The 13829-nt window shown below is 49.4% G+C and overlaps 1 long non-coding RNA gene across 2 annotated transcripts; it reads left to right on the top strand.

The window, feature by feature from the left end:
* The first annotated feature begins 5820 nt into the window (after window positions 1–5820).
* LOC119865970 lies at window positions 5821–13394 on the top strand. Of its 2 annotated transcripts, XR_005378863.1 has the most exons (4): window positions 5821–6052; window positions 8741–9300; window positions 12917–13098; window positions 13207–13394. It is a non-coding gene; the product is annotated as an uncharacterized LOC119865970 (long non-coding RNA). The 2 variants fall into 2 exon arrangements; XR_005378864.1 differs by lacking the exons at window positions 12917–13098; window positions 13207–13394 and adding an exon at window positions 10250–10841.
* Window positions 13395–13829: the final 435 nt, after the last annotated feature.

The following is a 13829-nucleotide window of genomic DNA, read 5'->3' as shown; positions in this document are numbered from 1 at the left end:
GATTTATGACATCATTTATTTAATAACTATTCATCCTTGTGACTTAATAAATACACATTATGACCTCATAGATTACCTCTTGTTTCATAGTTCGGCATTTTACTTACATTTAGGTCTATGATCCATTCTGGTGCAAAGTCTGTGTCTAGATTCATGATTTTGCCTGTGATGTCCACTTGTTCCAGCACCATTGGTTGAGAAGACTATCCTTTCTCCACTGAACTGCTTATGCTCCTTTGTCAGAGATCAGTTGGTGACATGCATGTGGGCCTCTTTCTGAGTGCTCTATTCTGTTCCAGTAATCTATCTTTTCTTCCACCGATGCCACACTGTCTTGATTACCGTAGCTTTATAGTAAAGTTTAAGGTCAGGTAATGTCAGTCCTCCAACTTGGTTCTTCTTCTTTAGTATTGTTGGTTATTCTGGGTCTTTTTTTTTTTTAAGATATTATTTATTCATGAGGGACACAGAGAAAGAGGCAGAGACACATGCAGAGGGAGAATTAGGAATTAGACTTCCTGCAGGGAACAGGTTGCAGGACTCGATCCCAGGACCCTGGGATCACGCCCTGAGCTGAAGGCAGACACTCAACCACTGAGTCACCCAGGAGTCTCTATTCTGGGTCTTTTGAATTTCTATATAAACATTAGAACGTGTTTGTCCATATCCACAGAATGTTTTGCCTCCCATTGAAATTTTGCCTATCCTTAGTTGGCTCTTTTCTGAGCCAGTCCTTACCAAGATATTTGCAAAATGCTGATTTTTTTTTCAACCTAGCTCTGCCTCGCAGCTACCAGCTTGGTCTCAGCATTTTACTGTGAGCAAGAGACCTGCCACCCATCTCTCCTCGAGGATCCATAGGATATCCTATTACATTTACTTATACATCCCCTTAAGGTCTTCTTGGCTGACCCATGAACAGTTTTGAGGAGTTTTGGTCAGGCAGTTACCACGCGTGGCCCATACTTAGGGAGTGGGGGCTTATGTGCACACTCCCACCTCCTCCTTGACAGGATATTTACATAACTATTTGAAATTCTCCATGGGAGATTTGTGTATTCTCTCCCATTCCTTTATTTATTGAATCGTTTATTTACCTCAGTATGGACTCAGGGATATCTATTTTATATTGGGTCATAACCTAATACTACTATGTTTGATTGCTCAGACTATTCTAGCTTTGGTCATGGGGAGTGCTTAGAATTCTCATGCAAAATTCAGGCTTTCTCAATAATGAGCCCACAGCTATAAGCTAAGACAAAGGGATGTAAAGGGTTGGGAATGAAGGAAAGAAAATGCCTCTCATGTGCTCCGTTCTTCTAAAATGTTAAGAAAAATGCATAAATAGATCATCTGATTTCATGTGCACTCAGAAGAGAACAATGATTTTGGACAATGACTCACAGGCCCGAAAAATCTGTGTCTTAGTAGATGCATTACAAACATATGGCAACTTGTGATAGCGAGTTCCTTGTGGTCGCCTGTAACCAAAATCTAACTTCCTCCGAGATTCTTTGTTTCTGTGGCTGGCCGCTGAGGTTGTGTTGGGGTTGCGGCCACCCACAGTTTTTGCTTTGTAGTTTCTCTGGTATGCCAGGTTATGGCACGATACCTGCAGAGTTTAATCCTCCCTGGCCAACCCACATTCTTTCCATCACCCAGGATTTTTAACATGAACCAAAGAATTCAGAAACATCCAGAAGGAAATGTTCCTGATAAATAGCCAGTCGTATCAAAGTTATGGAAGATATATGTCCTTAAGTAGAGTTCAGTGACACAAACGAAGAAAATGCTAGGAAAATAATGTCGGTCACTTGTATTCAATGTTGGTTTGCTTCTTCCGATCCTACCCACAGTGTCATCCAAGGACCCCCTCTTCCACATCTCTAGTCAGGTGGGTGGCAAAGCAGGTATTACTTTCTCACTGTGTGAATGAGGAAAGAGTTGCTATGGATGGAGTAAGAGTCTCTGCCCCAGATGACTCACTGGGTAAGAAAGCCAGGTGTGCACATGCTGGTTAGCAATTTCTCCATCTTGCAAGGCAATGGGAGAGGCAATGGAGTGGTTGAGGCAGAAAACTGGGAGTCAGGAACAGGGTCTTGCTCCAGGGGGGTACCAGCCAAGTCGTATAATCTTTTTGGGTCTCACTTTCTTCTTTTTTCAAGAGTAAGAAGATATAGACCTTAGGATTCTGAAAATGAAGGCCCAGGCTTACAGCTATAGAGAAATATAATCATTCTTATTGTACCATGCTACTCATTCATTCACTCACTTAATACATTTTGACTGTCAAAACTGGATTACAAGTCATTGACATGCAAGCATAGAGCTACGTTGGATGGTGTGAAGACACACTCCCATTGTGCCTGGTAGCACACGATGAACTGTTTATGAACTTGGTACCATATCCCCCAAATGCCACTTCAGTGGCAGACACAGAATTATTCAAGTCCTGAGCAAAACTCCCAATGGCCTAATTTTCAGGTGTCTCGTTTCGCCTTGCTGATTTACCCAGCTCTATGAAGAGATTTTCGTTCCCAAGCTGAGTTTTTCCATTGTCAGCTTAATGTTGTTTTCATGCTCTTTATGAAGGGAAAGGAAGGTGCTACATTCCTTAGGAAGTTGACAGCATTTGACCATAAAAGCAGAGTGGATCATGGATGGACTTTATGGCAAAGAAAGATGTCAGTTTATTTGGAGCATGAGGCATCTTGCAGACTATTAGAGCCCCAGGCTCGACAGAGCCTCAACTGTCCTCTAGTGCAAAATTCCATTGGAGGCATCGTCGTCATTCCCTCTTACACCATCTTAAAGGTGAGTCTTTTGCAAATGCCATTAGGAAAGGCCAGGTGGTCAGTTGGCAGGTGTGTCCATTTATCAATCGCCAAAATTGGATTTGCATGGGCAAGAACAGAAATGAAGCAGCCCTTCCAGGTAGGACATTTGAACAGAAATATGTTGATTGAATGAAGCTCTTTTGAGTCCAGGCAGAATGGATTTATTATGAGGTGACAATAAGATTGACTCCAGCAAATGGATAATGAGACTCCGAGAAGTGGACAGACTTTGTATATAGTTCCATTCACCCGTTAAGGGTGAAGGAGAAGTTGTTATTTGTAAAACGATATTTTGATTTTTCTCACATTCCTCTGTCCTTTCAAAGTAAATGGAAAACAAAGCAGAAAGATGGAGAAAATGGGGTGAAAACGAAAAAAAAAAAGATGTATGGTTGAAAAGCAATGTTAAACATTAAAGTAATGTTTAACCAGTCGAAAAAGAATTCTCACTTCTCAGTTTATAAAAACAGAAGAGGAGATGGGCAGAAGTAATGATGATAAATATAAATCTGCTAAGTGAAAATATGTTAATTGTGGAAATATATTTAGCCAAGAGAAGAAGAAAACTGAAAACATAGAAAAGTCACCTTAAAAATAGTAACTGGAAGTAGAAAAGCAAAAATCAACTGGAAGATAACGTCTGTAACCCTTCAGGGACTTCTGAGTAGGCAAGACATTTCAGCATCAAGCATTTTATAACAAGACATTAAAATAATGCTTGTATTTTCTCTTTAGACCCAGAATGTAAACACAGGTTTCTTAACCATAATAAAGTCTAGCAACTTCCCTCTGAGCCTCCACAGGCCTGGACCAGAAGAAGCTCAACAAAGCTGGTGGGGACCTACTATGGTTGGTGACCAAGAGATCTGGAGGCCTATGAGCCATGCCAAGTGTTGTCACCATTATAAGGAACACTTACTCCTCTTTGTGAAATTTCAGGCAAGGCTCTGGCCTGCAGATACAGAGAAGGGAAGGAAAGGATGGAAGGGAAGGAGACTTCTGCTACGTGAGCACCTACTATGTGCCACTCACTGTGCTGAACACTTTGCCCACGTTATCTCATTGAATGCTTACTTATGTCTTAAGGGACAATGATCATCACTTATATTTGGAAGATGTGGAATTTGAGGTTCAGTAGGGTCAAGAAATTTGCTCATGGGTGTGCAATTTGGAAGTGTAAACCAGTATATGCAACCACGGAAGTGTATGATCCCATATCTCTTAGGGGCTGAATTATGTCCTCTCAAAATTTGTATGTTGATGTCCTAACCCCCAGTATCTCACGGTGTGACAGTATTTGGAGATGGGGTCTTTCAGGAGCTAATTCAGTTATTACAAGGTCATTAGAGTGGATCTTAGTCCAATTTGACTGGTGTCCTTATAAGAAGAGGATATTTGGACGTCCAGAGAGAGATGCTGGGATGCACACATATAGAGGAAAGGCCATATGGGGACACGGTGAGAAGATGCCCATCCGGACCCTAGGAGAGAGGCTTCGGGACACAGCAACGCTGCCAGTACCTTGATCTTGGACTTCCACCCTCTAGAACCGTGAGGAAGTAATGTCTGTTGTTTAAGCTCAAACAAGCTCATACAATATCTGATATGAAAAATGTTATCAACAGTTATCGTTCCGGGTTCTACTCCTGTTGATTGGAAATGACTGGCAAATGGTTGTGACTCTTGATCTTGGGATTGTGAGTTTGAGCCCCATGTTGGGTGTAGAGATTATAAGTAAAGAAACTTAAAAAAAGACCGGCAAATGGTATCTAGTCAATGCTCCATGTAGCACGCAGATCTGCAGAGATCAGGGGCCGACCCAAGGGTGGGGGGAGGCCGGGCATGTCAAAATGCCCCTCATCCCATCCCACCCCACCCACCCCTGGCTTCAACTACAGCCTCTTACTACATGATGACATGAACCGGGGGAGAAACGTGTCGTATCAAACAAGTTATGTTACCGAAGGTGGAATGTGTTCGTGCAAAGTTGGGAATATTTTTAACATTAAGTTCTGTTGGTTGAAGGACGCCCGGATGGCTCTGCAGCTGAGCATCTGCCTTCAGCTCAGGGCGTGATCCCGGGTCCTGGGATCGAGTCCCACATCAGGCTCCCTGCATGGAGACTGCTTCTCCCTCTGCCTGTGTCTCTGCCTCTCTGTGTCTCTCATGAATAAATAAAGAAAATCTTTGAAGGGGAAAAAAAGTTCTGTTGGTTGAAATAAAATGTACTGATTCCACAGAATAAGACAAATCTACCTTGATTAGCAAACATGTGTCTCCATCACCATGGCGTTCAGACACATAGAGACGATGAAGGGGAAGTGACTGTGGTTTTGGTCATGCGGGGCAGTGAGAGTCCGAGTGGAGATGGGAGAAGGTGCTAGTTCGGGGCGAGACCAGGGGGCTGGTTGGGACCAGACTGAGCTCCGGCCCTCGTGCCTTCCTGCCGCTGATTTCCTGCCAACGGGATGGAACCAGCACGAATCACCTGTCCTGCTTGCCTTTGTGCACGGAGGGCCCCCGGGCCCCCAAGAGCATGGAGTTTGGAGCCACGCGGGCAGCCCCCACAGCCCTCCCGTCCTCGCCACCACGCAAGAGGGCTGAGCCTGCGGCGAGCGGGTAGGGTGGGCCTTGCAGACGGGAATGTCAGCACTGGAGGCCCGATTCTGTTCCGAGGCATCACGCCAAGAGCAGGATGGGGCAGAGTTATGCACTTCATAAACGTTAGGTCTCTGTTCTTAATAAGACTGCACACTGATTTAAAATGAGATTAAGTGAGGCTGTTTAGAGCTCACGAGACCCATAAGAAATGAGAGCAGATGACACTGATTGATGCCAGTGGGATTCAGCTGCACAAACGGCCAGATCCGTGCTTCCTGGCCCAGTAGAGGATGCGGCTGATCATCTGTCATCCCGTGGGCATGGGCTTGGCATTTCTTTTCTAATAATTCTGGCAGGTTACACGGATTCATCTTAAAGCGTCCATTTACTCATTTAACAGATATAAATAGATTGTCTGCCGCGTGAGTCACCGTGGCTTGTGCTGGGGCTTCGGCAGAAAGCAGGACAGCCACGGAGACCATGTGACAAGGGCTGCAAAGGGGCACCGATAATTGCGAAATCTGTTCGTTGTGTGACAGTGCTCTGGCCCGGCGAGAACGCGGCATTTCCTCTTTGCTCTTTGTTTAGGCGAATCACCAGAATGACCACAAAAGGTGAGGGTCCCCTTGCTTAGTCTCAGTGTGAGGGGTTTGGACAAAGAAGGGTGATAATAATCGGCATTAGGGAGGGGAGGAGGGAGGGGAAGAGGAAGGGAGGAGGAGGGGAGGAGGAGAGGAGGAGGGTGGGCAGAGAAAGGGAGCTGGAGGGGAGAGGGAGAGGAGGAGGGTGGGAAGGAGGAGAGGAGGGAGGGAAGGAAGGAGGGGAAGGGGAAGGTGGGCAGAGAAAGGGAGCAGGAGGGGAGGAAGAGAGGAGGAGGGAGGGAAGGAGGAGGGGAGGAGGAGGGTAGGAAGAGGAAGGGGGGAGGAGGGAAGGAGGGAAGGAGGAGGGGGAGGGACGGAGGGAGGGGAGGGGGGAGGGGGGAGGGTGGGGAGGGGAGGAGGAAGCAGATGGAGAGTTGCTGGCGTGGGTCTGTGTGGAGCACCAGGCACAGTGCTCTGAAGAGTGGGAGGCCAGTTGGGGAAGACGAGGAGGGTGAGGCTCACGGGGACCTGGGTGATGGCGGGTCAGCAGGTCGAGGCCCGGGTACCCAGCCCCAGCAGCAAGAGGGGATGGGCGGCTCAGGCTCTGATGCTCTCAAGCCAGTTCCTGGGGGGCCCCCAACTCCCTGGATGGCACAGGGCAGAGGCTGGTCAGGCGGGTCCCACGGTGGCAGGAAGGATACTGGGTCGGCTGTGTCCAAACCAGCTCTCAACCCAGAGTGAAGGGGTTGGGGTCGCTGAGACATTAACCTCCACCCCTTGGGTGGCTGCAGGGATCTCAGGCTGAGGGGGGGGGCGGCTGCCAGTCAAGGGAGGGGGGTGGGGACGTGCTGCTGAGCCAGTGGGGAGTGCGGGGACCTTAGCAGGTCTGGGAGCGCAGGATGCAGAGGGCACAGGGCGCTGAGCAGATGAAACCCCCAGGTACCCGGTGAGGGACAGGAAGCCACAGGACACCGTGGGCCGAGGTGCAGATCAGGCAGGTGGGGCGGAGGGGGAGACTCCCAGCGCCGGTTAGCCCGAAGCTCTCCAGCTGGTGGCAGAGGGGACACCTGTCCCAGCGGCTGTAGCCTCCCATTCCTCAGCTCTTGCTCATGCTTTCCCTGAGGCCCCAGGTTGGGGAGGGCTGGGGAAGGTCCCCAACAGCTCGCCCTGCTCCAGAGTGGAGGGGACAGACGGAGGCCGGGAGGTCGCTGAGGACGAGGGGCCAGGTCCCAGCTGCTTCTCCTGACTCAAGTTTGGTAGGAGGGCCGATGTCCCCCAGGGGTTCTCTTACCTGCCACCAGCCCTGAACTGGCTATTGGCAGTCTCTCCTCCTGGGCCCGGCATGCATTCGACTGATCCTCTCAACCATGTGTGTGTGTGTGTGGGGGGGGACATTGCTCACCTCACAGATGAGGAAGGTGGGGCTGGGTGGTCAGGAAGTGTGCAAAGGGTCACACAGCTGGGCTGCAAACTGCTCTCATCCCCTGGCCCCTTCCACGTCCTCTGTGCCCCATCCCCGCGTGGACTCTGCATGGGAGTCTCTCCGGTTGCCCTGAGGTCCTTGCCTGTTGGTGTCTTAGTTTTGCCTTCGCTTTTGCGGGGCGCAGCTGGGTTCCCCGCCAGGTGCTGTTTGTCATGCTGCGCTCTGCATCCGCTGGGGGGTGGCAGCAGCAGGGCGGGGGCGGGCGCGGGGACCGCCGGGTACACTCAAAAGGGATCAGCCAAGAGCGGGTTGTCCACAGGAGAGGGCAGGTTTCCGGGAAAGCCACGGGGCACCGTGGAGCTCCCTGGGGCTGGGGAGGGACTGGTCCTGGGAGCGGGCCGCGGCTGTGGAGTGGCCATCTGGCAGGAGCCGTGGGCTTGGCAAGGGCCACAGCAAGGCCAACCCGCAGCCCAGCACGGCGTGGCCCAGAGAGCTGACACCCTGGCTTCTCTCCACTCTCGGCCCTGCCAGTACCTCGGGGGTGGAGGCCCCGCCCGCTCCACCTGCGGGAGTGCACCTGCGGGATGGGGGTCGGGCCTGCAGGAACCAGGAGAGAGAGCCAAGGCGCTGCAAGGCCCCACCATCAGGCCCATTACCTCACGGCTTTAATTAGCTTCCGAAGTTAATCATGCATTTCATCCTATTTCATTCTATTGCTACAGAGTCTTACTCATAGCCTTAGAGCCTAAGAAATCGAACACTCCATCTAGATAGTTAGGATTTCATAAAAGCATCTAGTCCATCCTGAAGGTTCCTCCTTCTCAGATTTTCTCTTCCTGTGGCATGTAACCTACTGAGCCTCGGAAGGTTCTGGTGGTGGTTTTGGTAACTTGCTTCGGGGCATTTCTCTGGCCCAGTCTCTGCCCAGTAGAGACAGAACGTGGGCCTCAGATGGAGTCCACGCATGCAGTTTAAAAATGTCTTGGTAGCTGCATTAAAACTGTAAGAGAAACTGGTGGAATTACTCTTAAAATCCATTCTATTTCACCCACTGTATCCCACATGTTGTCATGTCAGCATATGATCAGTGCCAATGAGACACTTGGCATTCTCTTTGCCGGGCCTCACGTGTATGCCACACAGACAGCACAGCCTGACGTGGGCTCACACACGCCACGTGCTCAGCAGCCCCAGGGAGCCAGTGGTCTATATGCCAGTGTAGACAACCCAGGTCTACACTCTGCCTGCTAACCTGTCTCCAACCCCCCATTCCCCATCCTTATCTCCCATCTGCTCAGGCTACCTGCAGAGCCCACCTGCTTCCCGAAAGCCCCCAGGCCCTGCCTGCTGCACCCAACAAGAACACAGGCGACCTATTTGTGAACATGAAGATACAGCTTTGGCTTCTGGGAACTACGATCCATGCAGCTGAGCCAGGGTGAGAACCAGGATTCTCTCCCTGGTTCCCCATCAGGGCCCCTCGGAGGGGGAGCTGCAGCCTGTGAGCTTTGCAGTCTGGCGGGCCTGGTTTCCAGTCCTGGCTCTGTCCGTCATCTCTGAGCTGGGTGACCCTGGGCAAGTCACTTGCCCTCTCTTGAATTGCAATGTCTGAATCTGTAAAAGACATACAATTCATTATGGGTTTGGGGATAATTATTTTTTTAAGGATTTTATTTATTTATTCATAAAAGACACACACACAGAGGCAGAGACATAGGCAGAGGGAGAAGCAGACTGCAGGACCCGGGGATCACGTCCTGAGCCAAAGGCAGACACTCAGCCACTGAGCCACCCAGGAGCCCCGGATCAATCACGATTTATAAGGAGAAATCAGATTCATATGATTTTAATGACAGAGGTAAGGAAATCCTTTATCCTTCTGCTCTTCCAAATAAGACAAAAAGAGGTGAAATGTGGTTGGAAAGCACCTTCCCCCTCTCCCGCCTCTTGGCTCTGTTGTCCCCGGTGACCATGTCAGTCCCCAGGCAGGAGGAGGCTCATGCCCTGGGATGCTGCGGGCCCGTCCAGGGGAAACAGGAGCGGCTTTGCACCCCGGGGTTCCTCTTCCGCACCGGAGGGGCTTATTGCTGAGGCTGGAGAGGGAGGCCAGGTCCCCAGTGAGTCCCCGGGGGGCAGAGGGGTCAGACGGCCCGCTCGGGGCTGGCCGCGTGTGCAACACGTCTGTGTTCCGTGGCGGCGGATGGTGCAGTGAGGGAGGAGCAGTCCTGTGACCAGAGGAAGTAAGGGAGAAGCGGCCCTGCCTTCCCTGCACCCCAGCTCTGAGGCCCAGCCCCTAATTCCTGGGGTTCCTGGGGTGGGGGTGGTGGTGGCATGATTTGAAAACCAGCCCAGGGGATCCCTGGGTGGCGCAGTGGTTTGGCGCCTGCCTTTGACCCAGGGCACGATCCTGGAGACCCAGGATCAAACCCCACATCGGGCTCCCGGTGCATGGAGCCTGCTTCTCCCTCTGCCTGTGTCTCTGCCTCTCTCTCTCTCTCTCTCTGACTATCATAAATAAAAAAAAATAATAAATAAAAATAAAAATAAAAATGAAAACCAGCCCATACCTTCCCTGCTACCTCCTCCCCCAGTATATTTTGCAAATAAGAAAAACCGAGACAAAATACAGAAAACAAAATACAGACCATCCTTATTATTTGAAGCCTACGATTTGCAAATGTGCCTCCCTGTTAAAATTTATTGGAAAGCCCCAAATTGGTGCTCCCGGTGCTTTTGGGGTCATTGGCAGACATGAACAGAGCCTTGAAAAATCTGAGTCACTCACTCACCTGCCCATCTGTTCCCAGGTGAGGTGGAACAAGGTGACATTCGGCCTTCCGGCTCCTGCTGTCATGCTGTAGACAAGTGTCCTCTTCATAGTTCCTTCAGTGCCACGTTTTTCACGTTTTTATGCTTTTTTTGTCCATGGTTTTGCTGTTTAAAGCAGCCTCTATGCACAGAGCTGAGGTGCGGCCTGGTGCTCCTCCGTGCAAGGAGGCCAAGATGTGCCTCATGGAGGAAACAGGAGCATCAGCTCAGTGTGGCTCAGGCATGAGTGACAGCGCTGCTGGCTCGGAGTTCAGCGCTAAAGAATCCACGTACATATTAAATAAGTTGTCTTTAAACATAAACGCACACAGGGGAGCCTGGGGTCTCAGTCGGTCAGTGTCTGCCTTTGGCTTAGGTCATGCATGATCCCAGGGTCCTGGGATCGAGTCCTGGGTCGGGCTCCCTGCTCAGCAGAGAATCAGCCTCTCCCTCGGCCTCTCACTGTGCTTTCTTGCTCTGGCTCACTCGCTGTCTCTCAAACAAATAAATAATTATTAAAAAAAACAACCAGGGCAGCCCAGGTGGCTCAGTGGCTTAGTGCTGCCTTCAGCCCAGGGCCTGATCCTGGAGACACGGGATCGAGTCCCATGTCAGGCTCCTTGCATGGAGCCTGCTTCTCCCTCTGCCTGTGTCTCTGCCTCTCTCTCTCTCTCTCTCTGTGTGTCTCTCATAAATAAATATTAAAAAAAATAAAAATAAAAATAAAAAACAACCAAACATAAACGCACGTAAAACAAGACTATGTATTGACTGGTTGCCGGAAATGTTGGAAAATGTGTCCAGAAGCCGACAGGATCTTCACCACGGGCGATGACGTGGTTACTCATCCATCCCGTGTTTGCAGTGACTTTACAGACGGTGAAGACAATGAAGAATGAGAACTGACTGGAATCCCTCCAGGCCATAGAGTCACCCCATAAGCCAGTCTGCTGCCTTCTTGTTCCGTCATCTGCAATGTGGGGACCTAGATATGGGGGTGGGGGGGACAGGGAGGCCAGGTCGGGAGAAGATAAAGCAAAAATATGAGAACATTTGAAGAGTAGGAGAGGGAAAAGAGAAGTTGCATCAGCAAAGCTACTGAGGGGTGAAGTTGTAGACTCAAAGGCATGCTGGGCTTGACGCCCAACCACTTCGACGGCCTTGAATGTGAGCATCGGATTTGTGTATGGGGATGAGACTCTCGTTAGCCCCAAATCCCATAATTGAGCCTTGTCCAGAAGTTGTGTGAACCCGCCGCAAGTTTCAACAGAACGTAGTACAGGTCCTTACGATCTGTTTGCCAAAACGCTCTCGGGAACGTGAAGCCTTCAGTTTGCAACAACGCCTGGTCTAGACAATTAAGGGGAACCCAGAGAACGTAAATGCAAACCACAGGATGCAAACTAAATATGCAATTGTTCTCGCTCTCTTTAAAAATAAATGTCTGAAAAAATAAATAAATAAATAAAAATAAAAATAAATGCCTGAGTCTGCTTAATAAAAGGGACAAGGGAACTTCCTGTGGCATTTGGAGATTCGCAGTAACGCTTACCCTGGATGTGGAGAACTGCATTTATTGGCTTCCAGTTATAAATTCCATGGGTCACGGCAGAGTGAATTTACGCACCGAGCTGCTGGCGTGATTAAATCACAGGCTTTACCTGCGCTGATGCTGTCACATGTGACCTAGCCGTACATCAAACCTCCCACCAAAGCCTCCTCCCTGGGACAGTTCTTGTGACGCATAAATAAGCGAGTGATACGAGCAGACTGATATGGAAATATAATCTACGTGTTCAAAGCACTTTTCTCTCACACATACTTCCTTGACTTCTCTGCCCTTTGAGATTAATGATTCCAAGTTCGAATTTCAGGATCTTATAAACTCTCCTTTCTTTCCCCCAAGAAAATCATCTGCTTTTCTTTCCCAACCTCCAAATTCATTTTTTATTTTTAAAAATATTTTATTTATTTATGCATGAGAGACATAGATAGAGAGAGGCAGAGACACAGGCAGAGGGAGAAGCAGGCTCCATGCAGGGAACCCGACGTGGGACTCGATCCCGGGCCTCCAGGATCCCACCCTGGGCTGAAGGCGGCCCTAAACCGCTGTGCCACCAGGGCTGCCCCAAATTCATTTTTTAGTTTTTATTTTTAAAGATTTATTTTTATTTATTTATGATAGACACAGAGAGAGAGAGAGAGAGAGAGAGAGAGAGAGAGAGGCAGAGACATAGGCAGAGGGAGAAGCAGGCTCCATGCAGGGACCCCGTTGTAGGACCCGATCCCGGGACTCCAGGATCGCGCCCTGGGCCAAAGGCAGGTGTGAAACCGCTGAGCCACCCAGGGATCCCCCAAATTCATTTTTTAAAATAAGAGTCCATTGACTTAAAAAAAAAAAAAAAAAAGAGTCCATTGACTTTGTTTCCTCAAGGGGTTCGGAGAGATCTGACTATGCGTGACTGGAAAATTTAGGATTTTAAAAGGTTTTATGCAGCCGTAGCACGAGCCACAATTTCCCGTTTGTGGGGAACGTCCAACGGCCTTCGCTGTAGCTACTGTTGGGTTTTGTCCTTTGAGACTCGCACCTGCCTCCGCCGAAGACGCTCGCGGGTTATCTCTGCAATTAGTGTCTACTTCAATTCATCAACCTCTTTCTTCCAAAGCAAATCTCGGTTTTCTCCTACGATGGTCTTGGGATGACAAGCATTTGGGAAAATGCTTATGTTGCTGTTTTAAGTGTTCGAGAGCAGGCTTGTAGAATCTCCCGAGGATCTCCCACGCACCCACGGTGCAGATCACAAGGCAGGAGAGAACATCTTGCCAGCATTGTCGAGTGGTGACTCAGGTGATGTTTCTTTCCTTTATTTGTATTTTTCGGTATTGTCAAAGTTTTGTAAGATGTGCAGTAGTTACTTTAAACATGAGAAATAAATACGCTTGGCTTTCTTTTCAGCCACTCCTGCTGCTTCTGTCAACTCCGGCCTCCCCCCTCCATCGTGGGCATCTGTGTGGGCTCCTGGGCACACACCTGTCTGGAGCCCAGAGAGGACCTGTCTCACCGGCGGCTGCCCTCTCCTTGGCGTCGGCACCCTGACACCAGTGTGTTCACCCCTGCCACGGCTGCTTTGTGTTTGAGCATCACCCACCCGCCCACCCCCAACCAGGTGCCATGCCCACGTGGGTGCACCAAATTTGTTGGCCCAAATCACCTTCCAGAACATTCCAGAATGCTCTGCCCTTAGCCTTCCCAACTGATCCTTTTTCGGGTCTTTGAGCATCTCGCCAAGCTTCATCTCTGCAAAGTCGGGGAACAGCTTCTGTAAGGAGGCAGCCCTGAAGTTCTGGCTGCAGTTTCAAGCAATTAAAAAAAAATTTTAAAAAATCTCATTCTGGACATTTAAAAAATACATAAGATCATGGTGACGTCAGTTGATAACACTGTCTTGTACAATTGAACTTCGCTCAGAGACTTAAATATTCTCAGAAAAAAAGAGGTAAATATGCGAGGTGTTATTTGAAGTATTAACCCAACGGAGGGAAGCGGGAGGCCCGAGTGACACGTGGCATTTCTGCCGC

The sequence above is a fragment of the Canis lupus genome, chromosome 25 (genome assembly GCF_011100685.1).
Source record: "Canis lupus familiaris isolate Mischka breed German Shepherd chromosome 25, alternate assembly UU_Cfam_GSD_1.0, whole genome shotgun sequence".
NCBI classification, from domain to species: domain Eukaryota; kingdom Metazoa; phylum Chordata; class Mammalia; order Carnivora; family Canidae; genus Canis; species Canis lupus.
This window is presented reverse-complemented; position numbering and strand designations above follow the sequence as displayed.